Source organism: Somniosus microcephalus, chromosome 13 (assembly GCF_052327205.1).
Source record: "Somniosus microcephalus isolate GS21.2 chromosome 13, FLI_Smic_1.0, whole genome shotgun sequence".
NCBI classification, from domain to species: Eukaryota; Metazoa; Chordata; class Chondrichthyes; order Squaliformes; family Somniosidae; genus Somniosus; species Somniosus microcephalus.
In genome coordinates, this window is record NC_140999.1 from 56,658,780 (window position 1) to 56,674,839 (window position 16,060).

The following is a 16,060-nucleotide window of genomic DNA, read 5'->3' on the forward strand; positions in this document are numbered from 1 at the left end:
AGAAACCCTTTCAACCCGAACATGATGGTACGTGTGATGGGCGATCTCGCAGCAGCCATTTCAGCAAAAGCGGAAGCGATCCAACGTCTTGGTGCTGCAGCGGAAGCTCAGACCACACTCATGCAGTCTTATCTTGGTACCACCCATGCTTAGACCGCTGTCATGCAATCTCAGCTTGCTGCCACCCAAGCTCAGACTGCCGCCATTGTGGCTGGATTTACCAGTGTCGACCAGGGCTTGCAAGATGTTGTATCAGACCAGCACAGCAATCTGTGCTCCATCAGATTGCTAGGAATGCTGAGGACCCACCCCGGGGCAGTGGCAGTGGGTCAATGGAGCAGAACCCTGCTGTCCTCAATCAGGATGCCCAAGACAGTTGAGCTATCCCATCACAGAGCAGGAATAAGCCCTTGAACCTTCCAAGTCTGTCAATCACAATACCGTGGTATTGTGCATAGAAACCGTCCATTTGACATCAACCATTGTGGGTGTGCAAAACCTTGAATTAAGAGCTGCGTCCAACTACCATTGACTCTTCACTTTGTTTTCTTCATCCAGCAAGAGTCAACTTGTCCCAAATCAGTAACGTGCCGAGCAACCCGACACGGGCTTAAAAACAGCCAAAAATCGACACAGGGACCTTGGCTCCCAAAGAAGGAAATCAGGAGCCCAAAACCAAGCTGCATCCCCACCATTCCCACCAGCAACACTTGCCCTTATAAAGGGCCTCTTACATAGTAGAAAACTCACAGCGACTCACAGAGCTGCAATCAGACTAACAGAGACACCAAGACAAAGAAGGAGATATTAGTAGGGGTGACCGAAAGCTTGGTCAAAGAGGGGGTCTTAAGGAAGGTCTTCAAGGCAGAGAGGGAGGTGGAGAGATAGAAGTGTTTAGGGAGGGAATTCCAGTGCATGAGGCCTAGATTGCTGAAGGCATGGCCGTCAATGGTGGGACTAAGGGAGGGCAGAATGCAAAAAATGCCAGAGTCACAGGAACGATGAGTTCAGAGGGGGGGCAGTGTGGGGGTTGTAGGGCTGGAGGAGGTTACAGAGATAGGGAGGTGTGAGGCAATGAAGGATGAGAATTGACAAGTGTCAGCTGTGCCTCAGTTGGTAGCACTCTCGCCTCTGAGTCAGAAGGTTGTGGGTTCAAGTCTCATTCCAGAGCACAAAAATCTAGGGTGATGCTCCAGTGCAATACTGAGGATGTGCTGCACTGTTGGAGGTGCTGCCTTTCGGATGAGACTTTAAACCGAGGCCCTGTCTGTTCTCTCAGGTGGAAGTAAAGGATCCCATGGCACTATTTTGAAGAAGACCATGGGCGTTATCCCGATGGCCAGGCTAATATTTATTCCTCACTCAACATCACAAGAAACAGATTATCTGGTCATTATCGCATTGTTGTTTCTGGGATCTTGCTGTGCACAAATTGGCTGCCACATTTCCTACATTACAACAGTGACTGCACTTCAAAAGCACTTTATTGGCTGTAAAGCACTTTGGAACGCACCGAGGTACTGAAAGGCGCTATATAAATGAAAGTCTTTCTTTTCTTTTTAAATTGGAGGCATTGGGGTACAGGGACTGGGAGCCAATGTAGGTCAGCAAGAGCAGGAGCAACTGGTGAATGGGATGTGGTGCAGGATCTGATACAGGGAGCAGTGTTTTCGATGAGCTGAGGTTTAAGGAGATGGAGGATGGGAGGTCGTCCAGAAGAGCATTGGAACAATCAAATCTAACTATCAAGTTAAGATAGTCAAACAGCCCACTCAATGCGGCAGCAAATCAGAAATGTAAGCAGAAATAGGACTGATGCGCCTGGGCTTCTAACGCTAGAATGCCATCTGGCCCATGGGCTATAGCTTTAGCAGTGCTAATAAACGTAACCAAAGCTTTCCGTTAAATATCTCAACAACAACTTGCATTTATATAACGCATTTAAAATAGAAAATATCCCAAGGCAATTCACTGGAGCGTAATAAGGGAAACATTTGACACCAAGCCACATAAAGCGATATTAGGAAAGGTGACCAAAGACTTGGCCAAGAGATAGGTTTTAATGGCATCTTGAAGGAGGAGAGAGCTGTAGAGAGGCGGTGAGGTTTACCAAAGTTTAGAGCCTAGGTTGCTGAAGGCATGGTGCCAATGTTGGAGCGATACGTAATAAGAACATAAGAAAATAAGAAATAGGAGCAGGAGTAGGCCATTTGGCCCCTCGAGCCTGCTCCGCCATTTAATGAGATTATGGCTGGTCTGATCTTGGGCTCAGCTCCATTTCCCTGCCCGCTCCCCATAACCCTTCACTCCCTTATTGTTCAAATATCTGTCTATCTCCACATTAAATATATTCAATGACCCAGCCTCCACAGCTCTCTGTGGCAGAGAATTCCACAGATTTACGACCCTCTGAGAGAAGAAATTCCTCCTCATCTCAGTTTCAATGGGCGACCCCTTATTCTGAAACTGTGCCCCCTAGTTCTAGATTCCCCCATGAGGGGAGACATCTTCTCTGCATCTACCTTGTCGAGCCCCCTCAGTATCTTATATGTTTCAATAAGATCACCTCTCATTCTTCTAAACTCCAATGAGTATAGGCCCAACCTGCTCAACCTTTCTTCATAAGTCAACCCCTTCATCTCAGGAATCAACCTCGTGAACCTTCTCTGAACTGCCTCCAAAGCAAGTATATCCTCCCTTAAATAAGGAGACCAAAACAGTACGCAGTACTCCAGGTATGGTCTCACCAATACCCTGTACAGTTGTAGCAGGACTTCCCTGATTTTATACTCCAACCCCCTTGCAATAAAGGCCAAAATTTTATTTGCCTTCCTGATTAGTTGCTGTACTTGCATGCTAACTTTTTGTGTTTCATGCACAAGGACCCCCAGGTCCCTCTGTACTGCAGCATTTTGTAATCTCTCTCCATTTAAATAATAATTTGCTTTTTTATTTTTCTTAGCAAAGTGGATAACCTCACACTTTCCCACATTATACTCCATCTACCAAATGTTTGCCCACTCACTTAGCCTGTCTATATCCCTTTGCAGATTCTTTGTTTCCTCTTCACAACTTGCTTTCTCACCTATCTTTGTATCATCAGCAAATTTGACTACATTACACTCGGTCCCTTCATCCAAGTCATTAATATAGATTGTAAATAGTTGACGCCCCAGCACTGATCCCTGTGGCACCCCACTAGTTACCGTTTGCCAACTGGAAAATTACCCATTTATCCTGACTCTCTGTTTTCTGTTAGTTAGCCAATCCTCTGTCTATGTTATTATATTACCCCCAACCCCGTGAGCTCTTATCTTGTGCAGTAACCTTTTATGTGGCACCTTATCGAATGCCTTCTGGAAATCCAAATACATCACATCCACTGGATCCTCTTTATCCACCCTGCTCATTACATCCTGAAAGAACTCCAGCAAATTTGTCAAACATGATTTCCCTTTCATAAAACCATGCTGACTCTGTTTGACTGTATTATGATTTTCTAAATGTCCTGCTACTGCTTCCTTAATAATGGACTCCAGCATTTTCCCAATGACAGATGTTAGGCTAACTGGTCTATATTTTCCTGCTTTCTGTCTCCCTCCCTTCTTAAATAGGGGCGTTACATTTGTGGTTTTCCAATCCACTGGGACCTCTCCAGAATCCAGGGAATTTTGGTAGATTGTAACCAATGCATCCACTATCTCTGCAGCCACTTCTTTTAAGACCCGAGGATGCAGGCCATCAGGTCCAGGGGACTTGTCCATCTTTAGTCCCATTATTTTACCAAGTACTTTTTCTTTGGTGATAGTGATTGTTTTAAGTACCCCCCTCCCTATAGCCCCATAATTATGTATTATTGGGATTGGGATGATTTTAATGTCTTCTACCATGAAGACTGATACAAAATATTTGTTCAAAGTCTCTGCCATTTCTCTGTTCCCCATTATTAATTCCCCAGTCTCATCCTCAAAGGGACCAATGTTTACTTTAGCTGCTCTCTTCCTGTTTATATACCTGTAGAAGCTCTTATTATCTGTTTTTATATTTCTTGCTAGTTTACTCTCATAATCCATCTTCTATCTTCTTATTTTTTTAGTCGTCCTTTGCTGGTTTTTAAAAATTTCCCAATCCTCTGACCGCCCACTAATCTTGGCAACATTCTATGCCTTTGTTTTCAAATTGATACTGATGTAAGCCCCCAAAGTGTGGACTGAGTGATATACACAGTCGACAACACTGGCTTGTTGTAAGAAAGACAGACCCAATAATTGAAGTAAAAACGGTTTATTCAGGCCTGGGGAGCTATGGCTCTTGCGTCCCAACACAAGGCTCCAACTCCACCGAATCTCTTGAGGTTCACACAGTTATACAAAACTTAAGGCCCTGCCCTAAAGGCGGGGATAAGCTTATTAACATATACAGAATTATAGTTAAATTGTAATTATAAAACCATGACATTCCATTCTTCCAGTCGCTTACAAATCTCACATTTCGTTATCAGTTGGTCTTGTTACTTTCTCATGACCCAGGCCTCAATTTTATTACTTTACGATCGTCCATTTGCTGTTGTCAGATGGCTTGGTCTTTCTAAGTATTTCTCTAAGATAGTAGATCTTTCCAAAGCGGGCAATCCGCAGACTTTCTGTCTCTCTCTCTTGAATTATTTCTACAGAGCAAAAACACTTTAGTTAGTTAAAAGAATAGAACCCTATTGAGCTTCACACTTAACAAACCCTTAAGTGCAAGGGTGTCGACTCGCGTGGCCGAACCCATATATCTCTCCCTCTTTCTAAGGGGTTGTTTTGACAGTTTTAATCTCTCCGCAGTTAACCCATAGTCCTGTTTAAACCTTATCTGGGTTTATACAACTTTTACAGACTTCTATTGTACAACTCGGAGCACGAATTAACCTATTCCCTCCATTTTGTATATTGGTGTTACAGATGAATCCTGGTTTGTTTTTCCTTATTAAATCCAATTTTTAATATCTTACTTCAGTCCCCCCTTTTGACCTTTGGACAATTGCTCCAAACAGGTCAACATGTATTTCCACTTCCTGGTGTCTGCCAGAGCGTGCACTCCCTGGCCTTCTACCAGTTTAGGTTATACATGTATATATATCTTATCAATTTGGAGGCCGACTTCCCCCCCCTTGTGGTATGGTGGTCTTTCCTTTACGGTGGTCTTTCCTTTAGGGTGGGCTTTCCTTTATGCACTCCGTCCGGTGTAACCATTCCCGGGGCCCCTTAGACCCTACACTAATGGTTGAGGCTTTCCTGCTCAAGCCTGTCCCTCATTCCCACGTGGGGTGTGTGACGTGCCAATTCGAGACTGTCATCACACACCAGTCCTCATTCACCACCCTCCTTCTGCCACCCTCCTTCTGCCACCTCCATCTTACGGTTGGCCGGCCCGGTCTTTAATTACCATGCCCAATTAATCCCACATAATTTCAGTCGCTTCCCATCGCGTCTTACACCATTTGCCTTGGAGAGGCAGGGGAGTTGTCCATTCTTAACATCGCTACCTGCCCCTCCTCAGGCTCTACTTCTTTCACCGCACCAATTTCGGCCTTACTCATTCTGGCACAAAGGCACTGGAGAAATAAAAATACACAATATATCATAGTAACAATCAAGAGAAATATCATTATGCCTTGTACCACCGAGGCGCCCAAAGTCCCCGACCATCCTGATCCCCAATTGTCAAAATATGAGGAAGTGGATGAGTTTCCTCTAATGTTGTACTAATGTCTTTCTGTTGTTTCTTTAAGCCTTCTTCTTTTTTATGATAGTACTTAAAATTTCCTTTGTTTCCTGCCGTAACTTCTGCCAAGCTTCCTCTAACTTAGGAATTGCCTTGGGCTCTGGTATGACATAAGTTTCAACCCTTTTTAGTAAGTCCCATATTATCAAATGACCAGGTTTTCCTATCTGTGTAGGTATCTTTAGACCAAAACAACGGTTTGGTTGGGGAATGGTATAAGCCATATCTTGATATTCATATTTCTGTTCAATTGTGGTGACACAACAGGTCCCATTGTTCCTTGATGCTACCCAGGTCCAGTGTATCCCCTTGGGTGAACCTCGAGGGTGCAATTGGTAATTTTCGTAAATCCGTACTCGGATGTGTCTCCCTCGGTGGGGGGGTGTGTGCACACCCATGTCCTTCCCTTGTGGTGGCACCCGTCCACTACCACCCCCCTTTAGGTTTCATTCTTCTGTTTATTATCTTCATCCCTTTCCCAAAGTGTCTTGGTAGGGACATCATGATATTTAACCCACTTTCCCTTTGTACTTCTCCTATATTAATCACGTCGTATCGGAGTTGTCCCCCTTCTGGGAATTGTGGGATGGCCAGTACAAAGCCAATCATCTTAGTCCATGGGGTCAGACAATCGCCTGCCCGGTGTACTTGTCCCATTTTACATTCCTTACATAGGCTTTTATTTGTGTCAATCCAAGGTTCCAGATCCTTATTAGTAATCCAATCAGGGATCTGTTCATTATTTATTTGCCTCATGTTATGCTGAGCATTCGACAATATCCATGAGCCCTACGTGGCACATATTAGTTCCTTATCGGTTTAGTGAGAAGCATTATTAAGTCTATCAATAATTGTATTGATTGTTTCTGCATGGGGGGCTACTATCTCTTCCACCCCCGACAATTGCATTATTGTTTGGTTTCCCTGCCAGTGTCAATTGCCGGCTATTTCCAGTAGCTTGTTTTAGTAACTTCTCTATTTTTGCTTGTAATTCTTCTACTCCTTCGTTTACTCCTTCTATGTCCAAGCTATTAACTGTTGCTAACCCGGCCGCATACCCTGCTCCGGTCGTTTCCAATACTCCCCGTTTCTTACATCTTTGTAAGATAGATTTTTCCTGTGGATCCTCTAATTGTTTTACCCACAGGGAGTTCCAGGTTTGTTTTGTATCTCAAAAGTACTCATATTAATGGCAAGCTTAGTAACTCTATGTGCTACACTAAAATACACCTCATCCTGTGTTCTCCTTATTACTAATCCCCCTTGATAATGGCAATACTTATATTTATCCCTAGAATCAAGGCGAGGACGCTCCATCTCATTCCGGACGTCCAATGTTCCTGTAATTACAAAAAGGGGGGCTGGTCGTCACCAGCCAGTTAGAATTATTCTGCTCTTATACATTTTATCAGTTCAAAATGCTGTACATCTGGTTCATTTCTTGTTCTGTGGCTCTGTCCCCAGACATACCTGAAGATGCAAACTATGGCATATAATATCATCATACACAGCCCTATCATTGATATATGTAGTAACTCCCCTTCCCATTCTTTATATCTTCTAGTATACTCCTCACTCTGTCAAAAAGGGCACCATCTCTGGTTTACTCATTGTCTTTCTTATATATTTTTAACTGGGTCCAGTGTTTCCACCTTCCTTTACCCGTTCCAGACCCATCTACATGAGCACGTGTCATTATTCATTAATACTTCATAAGGTCCTGACCATCTGGGTGCTAGCCCTGGTTTGGCTGGTATTATTTCTGCTATCACTTTGCTGTCTATTGCAAAGACCTCCTTCTGGTCGTCCCGTGTATCCTGTTCTCGATCCCGTATAATCTGTTGGTCTTTGGCCTCATGTCTCTAACTATCTGTCCAGATTTATCTTTGGGTAACAGGACAGCCTCCCCAGCAGTCTCCCGGCCGTCTGAGACGGTGCTGCAATTAGTTTATAAGATAACTTCCATTTATCAAATCCTAATTTTCCTTCTATCACTGTGGGGAAATATCAGCTTAACATTATCCTTCTATCACTGTGGGGAAATATCAGCTTAACATTAAGAAACTTAAATTTAATAATGTCCAATATCTTTAAATTCTATTCAGTAATACTGAAGTTGTTGCTTCGTGAACTCAAACAGCTGTCAGTGGAAAGGGTTAACTCCTTCGCAGGCTTTTGAAGGTGGAGCTAAACATTATTGCGTCACTTCACGCAACCCAAAAAAACATCCCTGACTGAAAGACAGTTGTGGTTTCACACTTTGATTCAACATGAACATTTGGGCTTCATTGGTCAGATTCCCTCTCTCAGTTGATCGTTTAGCTGCCCATCCTCTTGTGTGCTTTAATTTATTATTACGGACTCTTTGGGTAGGAGAGAGGTTCCTACTAATTCTTTGATTATATTCTTGTCTCTTACGAGTCTTCTCCTGGTGTCATATATCCCTGCCCACTCCCGCTATCATGTAATCAGACACCACCCCAAAGGCATTCCGACTATCTATATAGGTTTACACATTTTCCTTTGGCTACCCCCCTTTGATCAAATCCTGTATAGGCTGGGCCATTTCTACTTTGTTTCCCAGGCCTGCCTGTTTGTTTGACTTATAATCTGGGGGCCAGTACACTTCATTCGCTTTAGGGTCGACTAAAGCTCCTACTTCTCGCAGTATATCTATCCCTAGGATTGTTCCTTCGGTGTTCTCGCATACCCACAACTGTGTAGGTATTATTATTATAGCCAATTTCTAGTAAGACTGTTTCGCTCTTATAAGCCCTGATTCTTCGTCCACCGATTCCTGCTATACTAACTGAAAGTTTCGTTCGGGGTAAGGGTAAGTCTGTCAATGAGATTGTGGCTCCTGTGTCTATTAACATTTTGCACTGTCGGCCCCCTACCAATGCATCAACAAACATCCTCGGATCCCCCTCCCCTCTCTGGCGCGGTCCCTTCCTGCTGCCATCCCTAGAAGCTTGCGAGCAATCAAAGCACGCAGCCAGTCCTAATGCCCCTCCCATCTGTTTTTGGGCATTTGTCTCTTCCCTTGTGTCACTATGTATCCTAGGTAGACTACTTCATCCTTCCCTACCTATACCTTTCTAAGGTTTAACTCTAGTCCCGCCTTCTATAAGGCTTCCAGTACCATAGTCAATTAAATATTGTAGAGGGACCTGCCACTATCGGATATTCTTGCGGAGTTGAGTTATCTTATTCAATTTGGACTACACCAATTTACATCAACCAGAATTTCGCTGTGGCCACAATGAAAGTCTGGTTTTAATAGGTTAATTTACCTCATAACTTCAAGGTTAGATCTTAGACTGAAACTTAATCTTTCATTAAACAAACTTTTTGTTGCTCTTCTCAGTTTTTACACTCCAGCTTAACTTAAATTGTAATAGGTTTTTTTTTTTCATTCTGAGGGCACAATCTTATTTGCACATTCTTAAACTTCCAAAATCCCCGACAAGACAAAGGGGTTAAATGCTTTTACTTTAACACAGAGAAGTGGGTGGAGCTACAACACACAGCAGACATTTCTTTTTCTTAACGGACAGATTTTCAGACAAAGGAATATTGAATCCTCTTAAACATTCCTAATCAGGAAACATCCACACTCACACATTTTTGTACAAACTGTAATTTCAGCATATGTCTAAGGTTCCTTTCACTCAGCAAATCTCGTGTTTTACTTGTCTTGGTACAGATGCTAATAACTTCCATGTTGGTAAAGCTTTAAGTTTATCTTTTCCTTCCTTTTTAAATCTGACTCAACAGCTTTCCCTAGTTTCCAAATCCCTGTTTGTTTGTTTTTTTTTGCTGGGGTTTCAAATTGGTTCGCCTGCAAATTAGATCTTTTTCCTTCTTTATCTCTCCCTTCTGTTTCAATTCCTTACATTATCTGTTGCCTCTTTATCTTTAGCTCCTCCCCACCAAGCCTTTGGCTCTCTGCACTGTTTCTTTTTATTTTCCAGGAGTCGGGTTATAGAATCCAGGTCCCTTGAGGATTCTTCTTCCACCCTCTTAGTCATAACTAACTGCTATGTTTCACGCATAATTCACGATGTTGAGGAATTAGGTTTGTACGCTACGTTGTTCGCCCCATAGCGTCACCTTCATTAGTTTCTTGCTTTCTATTAGTCACTTCGTTTCGTTAGACACACACCAACCCTTTAGTCCCGAGGTTTTGGTACTGTGGGGTCTGTAGCTCCTGGCGTCCTACTTGATCCTGGCCGTCACGTGGGACTACTGTCCTCTTAATTCAGGCTCAGGCTAGGTGCTGGGGACAGACCTCACCCTTGTCCGTTCTAACCTCTTTATGACCGTAGGGTTTTATCTCATTCACTCACCACGGTGCACCCATTCATTCAATTGTTGAGATTTCGCCGTCTCACGGATAAAGAGGATTTCCCGCCTCCCCGGGGTAGGGGTCTTTCCGCCCCTGTCGGTTCGCCTACACACGGCTAAATGAGGACTTCTCTGCCTCCCAGGGTTTTCCGCCCCGTCGGTTCGCCTACCTACGGCTAAATGAGGACTTCTCTGCCTCCCAGGGTTTTCCGCCCCGTCGGTTCGCCTACCTACGGCTAAATGAGGACTTCTCTGCCTCCCAGGGTTTTCCGCCCCGTCGGTTCGCCTACCTACGGCTAAATGAGGACTTCTCTGCCTCCCAGGGTTTTCCGCCCCGTCGGTTCGCCTACCTACGGCTAAATGAGGACTTCTCTGCCTCCCGGGGTTTTCCGCCCCGTCGGTTTGCCGCTATACGGCTTAGGGAACACCTTATCCCTATCTTTTTAACCGCCTTCAATTAAGGGTGTCTTTCTTTTTATAGTTCTTTTATACGTCGATTCTGACTCACCGTCTCGCCAGCGATTAACCCCTAATTTTACAGGTGGTAATTAAAACATACTCACCCGTCTTAGGTTAACGCTGTCCGAGAGTCTGGTTCAGAACGCGAATCCCATCCTCGTCGCCAATTGATGTAAGCCCCCAAAGTGTGGACTGAGTGATATACACAGTCGACAACACTGGCTTGTTGTAAGAAAGACAGACCCAATAATTGAAGTAAAAACGGTTTATTCAGGCCTGGGGAGCTATGGCTCTTGCGTCCCAACACAAGGCTCCAACTCCACCGAATCTCTTGAGGTTCACACAGTTATACAAAACTTAAGGCCCTGCCCTAAAGGCGGGGATAAGCTTATTAACATATACAGAATTATAGTTAAATTGTAATTATAAAACCATGACATTCCATTCTTCCAGTCGCTTACAAATCTCACATTTCGTTATCAGTTGGTCTTGTTACTTTCTCATGACCCAGGCCTCAATTTTATTACTTTACGATCGTCCATTTGCTGTTGTCAGATGGCTTGGTCTTTCTAAGTATTTCTCTAAGATAGTAGATCTTTCCAAAGCGGGCAATCCGCAGACTTTCTGTCTCTCTCTCTTGAATTATTTCTACAGAGCAAAAACACTTTAGTTAGTTAAAAGAATAGAACCCTATTGAGCTTCACACTTAACAAACCCTTAAGTGCAAGGGTGTCGACTCGCGTGGCCGAACCCATATATCTCTCCCTCTTTCTAAGGGGTTGTTTTGACAGTTTTAATCTCTCCGCAGTTAACCCATAGTCCTGTTTAAACCTTATCTGGGTTTATACAACTTTTACAGACTTCTATTGTACAACTCGGAGCACGAATTAACCTATTCCCTCCATTTTGTATATTGGTGTTACAGATGAATCCTGGTTTGTTTTTCCTTATTAAATCCAATTTTTAATATCTTACTTCAGATACCATCCTTTACTTCCTTAGTTAGCCACGGATGGTTCTCCCTTCTCTTAAAGACATTCCTTCTCACTGGAATATATTTTTACATAAGAACGTAAGAACATAAGAAATAGGAGCAGGAGTAGGCCAATCGGCCCTTCGAGCCTGCTCCACCATTCAATAAGATCATGGCTGATCTGATCCTAACCTCAAATCTTCTATCACTCTCCATCCCACCCGAACCCATGTGATCTCCCGGGAGAGGCGAAAAACCAGATAAAAAACCCAATGGCCAATTTGGGAGAAAAAATCTGGGAAATTCCTCTCCGACCCATCTAGGCGATCGAAACTCATCCAGGAGATCACTCTGTCCCTATATTTTCTACAGTACTTACCTTCTGTAAAGGCGATCTCCACCCCAGCCAGGAACAGGAATAAAACCATCTCCTGAAATCTAACACAGAATTAGAACACAAGAAGTAGGAGCAGAACCAGGCTACACGGCCCCTGGGCCCGCTCCACTACCCACAGGGCCATGACCATTCCGAACCTAGACTCATGTCCAATTTCCTGCCCGCTCCCCGTAACCCTTAATTCCCTTTACTTCTAGGAAACTATCTATTTCTGTTATAAATTTATTTAATGATGTAGCTTCCACAGCTTTCTGGGGCAGCAAATTCCACAAACCTACCACCCTCTGAGTGAAGAAGTTTCTCCTCATCTCAGTTTTGAAAGAGCAGCCCCTTATTCTAAGATTATGCCCCCTAGCTCTACTTTCACCCATCATTGGGAACATCCTCACCGCATCCACCCGATCAAGCCCCTTCACAATCTTATATGTTTCAATAAGATCGCCTCTCATTCTTCTGAACTCCAATGAGTAGAGTCCCAATCTACTCAACCTCTCCTCATATGACCACCCCCTCATCCCCGGGATTAACCGAGTGAACCTTCTTTGTACTGACTCGAGAGCAAGTATGTCTTTTCTTAAGTATGGACACCAAAACTGTATGCAGTATTCCAGGTGCAGTCTCACCAATACCTTGAGAGTTATGAAATATCTCCTTAAATCTCTGCCATTGCTTATCAACCGTCTTACCATTTAATCTATTTTCCCAGTCCACTTTAGGCAACTCTGCCTTCATACCTGTGTAATTGCCTTTATTTATGATCAGGACACTGGTTTGAGATCCAACTTTCTCACCCTCCAATTGAATTTGAAATTCAACCATGCTCTGATCACTCTTTCCTAGAGGATCCTTTACTATGAGATTATTTATTAATCCTGATCATTATACAGTAAGACGCCAGAATTGGCGGGCTGGAGGATGTTACAGGGATAGGGAGGGGCAAGGCCATAGAGTTTTTGAAAGAAAGGATGAGAATTTTAGAATCTAAGCATTGCCGGACCGGAAGCCAATGTAGGTACGGTAGCATAGTGGTTATGTTAGTGGACTAGTAATCCAGAGACCTTGACTAATAGCCAGAGAAGTGAGTTCAAATCCCACCACGGCAGCTGGGTAATTTAATAAATTAAATAAATCTGGAATGAAAAGCTAGTATCAGTAATGGTGGCAATGAAACTACCGGATTGTTGGAAAATCCATCTGGTTCACTATTGTCCTTTAGGGAAGGAAATCTTCCAGGCTTACCTGGTCTGGCCTATACGTGACTCCAGACCCACAGCAATGTGTGGTTGACTCTGAAATGGCCTAGCAAGCCACTCATTTGTAAAAAAAAACACTACGGAAAATTAGAATAAGAATAAAACCGGATGGACTATCGCCCATGGCATCAGCTTCGGGCACAACAAAGGCACACCAGCCCAGTCGACCCTGCAAAGTCCTCCTCACTAAAACCTGGGGATCTATGCCATAATGGAGAGCTGCCCCACAGGTAGGTGAAGCAACAGCCTGACAAAATCATACCTTTCAGTCAACATCCCAGACTCCTCTATCACCATCCCTGGGTATGTCTTGCCCCACCGGCAGGACAGAACCACCAGAGATGCAACACAGGTGGGAGATTGTGGCCCTGGGAGTTCTCATCATTGATTCTGAGCCACACAAAGTCTCATCGCTTCCGGTCAAACATGGGCAAGGATTACCACCTACTGCCTTCCCTCAGCTGATGAATCAGTACTCCTCCATGTTGAACACCATTTGTAAGAATCACTAAATGTAGCAAGGGCACAGAATGTCCATCACCAAGAGCGGCACAGCTGCCAGTCTGGGTCTGCGGCAGGTGGTGAACCAAGACGAGGGGAAAAACCTACTTGACCTCGTACTCACCAATCTACCTGTTGCAGATGCATCTGTCCATGACGGTATTGGTAGCAGTGACCACCGCACAGTCCTTGTGGAGACGAAGTCCCATCTTCACACTGAGGACACCATCCAGTCTGCCCATCTAGTGGTTAACCAAGAAGAAGAAGAAACAGCATCTCTCAATTTGACACTCCCAGCCACCAGCTCCTCGAAGTCGTCCTGCAAGGCCATCAGAAGTCTCCCCCACTGAAAGGCAGCAACCTTCCACCAGCTATGCTGCAGCCACTGGGGTATCACTGAGTGACATCAGTAGGATAAGCAAAGGCACATGCAAGATAGTCACTAAGGGAATGCACAAGGGTGACTAGTTGATTTCTTGATGTCATGTTGGATGGATACTAGACTTTGAGTAAGAGAGACAACTTTATTAAATGACAGAGCTCTGGGAGAAGCGTCTTGCGGTCTGCGAGAGCACCTTCTCCCCGATTGTAGTACGTGCCGAGCTTATATACAATTCCAAGAAGTTGGTTTTAGATCATTTACATTCATCCAATCAATTCATTTATTAGCACATATCGTTATTTTCCTCCAGTCAGGAGTTTACACACTTGTGTTGCCAATTCTGCCTCTTCAGGTCTTCGTTCCGTCTTGTTCCCTGGCGGAATGTGATTAGTTCGATAATAGGATACAAGTGATTAGTTCGATGATAGGATACCAGTGAACCTTATTAGTCATCAGTGATCCAATTAGTCCCAGTCAGGACACGAGACGAACTTTGTTCCAGCCATGTGTAAGCGTGGCATGTCTCACTGTGCAGTGATTCAATTAGTCCCAGTCAGCGAATTTGTTGTTTGTGTCTTTTCCAGCAAAATCTTGTCCAGCAATCTTGTCCAGCAAAATTTTATTCTAACAGTCCCTCCTCTTGGTCCTGGAGCACAATTCATTTGCTCCCAGATGACCATCCTCGGTCCCCCTTTCGTCGGTGCTTACAGCCACTGGCTTATGTCCGGGGGTTCGGTTGTTCCTTCGACAGTGTCGTATTGGTGTTCTTCGTCCCTTGGTAGCAGGTTGGTGTGTTCCTCCTCGATAGAGGCGATCGGCATCACGGTTTTCATAGCAGTTTGGCAACACAACTTTATAAGGCTCAGCGCACAACACATCAACATACAAATTACAACTATTATTATTATCCCTTGCATCATCCACGCTCCCCATCCGGTTTTCCCTAGCAACCAATCAAGCCACCCTGTGCTTGTAGGTTGATGGAGCTTCTTTATTTCTTCTTGGATACGATTTGCTAGGCTCGTGATATTCTCGGAGCTATCTGGGACATATGTACAGCAGTCTGTCCCGATCAGGGCACAGGTGCCCCCTTGCACCGCCAACAGATAATCTAGGGCTATCCTATTCTATAAGGTGGTGGTCCGGATCGCCACCATTTCGGCACTCATTTCTCTCAGGGACTCAGCCGTATCGTTGGCTATTTGTTCGAGCACTGCTGCCATGTTTATGGATTCCCTTGCTATTTTTCCTGTTCCGTACCAGGGGAATGCTATAGCCCAGAATCTTTCGGTTTCCGTAATAGCTCTCTTAACACGCTTGGCTGGTTGCCATAACGACTGGTACCCGTAGTGGTGGGTTAGGGAGGATAAATAATGGATGTATGGTACTACGTATCCTATATAGCATGACCCAGTCCAGTTTCGTGGAAGCCATGGATACGCCTTATATCCGCAAATGAAATAGGTATTATTATAGGCCTCAAATTTGTTCCAAAGTTGGTACATGATCCCAGGTATTCCCCTCCAGGGTAGATTGCTAGTCCGGTTTAGCACTTCGGATAAATTAAACGTTCCCACGTAGGGCCATTCTAGGGCACCTGGTGGTTTAGTACTGGTTTTGGTTAAAGTGTAATTATACTTGCACTTACTCCATCCAACCACTAACCCTGTCTCGTCATAGTTTACCAAGCAGACTTCCCCCTCTGCATTGTTTAGTTTTCCCCCTGTGCTGACTAATAGCTCTTCTGGATACCTTCGATTATCGTACTGGGGATGAAACCATCCTTTAAAGTTCGTGGGGTTATACCCTGCCTGTTTCCACTCATGTTCCAGCTGATCTGGATTCAAGCTATTTTGGGTTTGTATGGTATCCTCCTTATTCCAGGTGGTATTAGAGTATAATAACCACCCTACCATCTCCTCTACCTTAAAGGGGATAGGCCTTAATGGGATTCCTCCCCCCGTATGGGTGGGCACATGGGC

At 44.3% G+C, this 16,060-nt stretch overlaps 1 long non-coding RNA gene across 1 annotated transcript; it reads right to left on the minus strand.

Annotated features, from left to right (window-relative positions):
• Nucleotides 1–4,268: 4,268 nt before the first annotated feature.
• Nucleotides 4,269–5,752, minus strand: LOC147108338 (uncharacterized). The gene is made up of 2 exons (XR_015080579.1): nucleotides 5,478–5,752; nucleotides 4,269–4,666 (listed from the first exon to the last, which is right to left on the minus strand). It is a non-coding gene; the product is annotated as an uncharacterized LOC147108338 (long non-coding RNA).
• Between the last annotated feature and the right edge of the window lie 10,308 nt (nucleotides 5,753–16,060).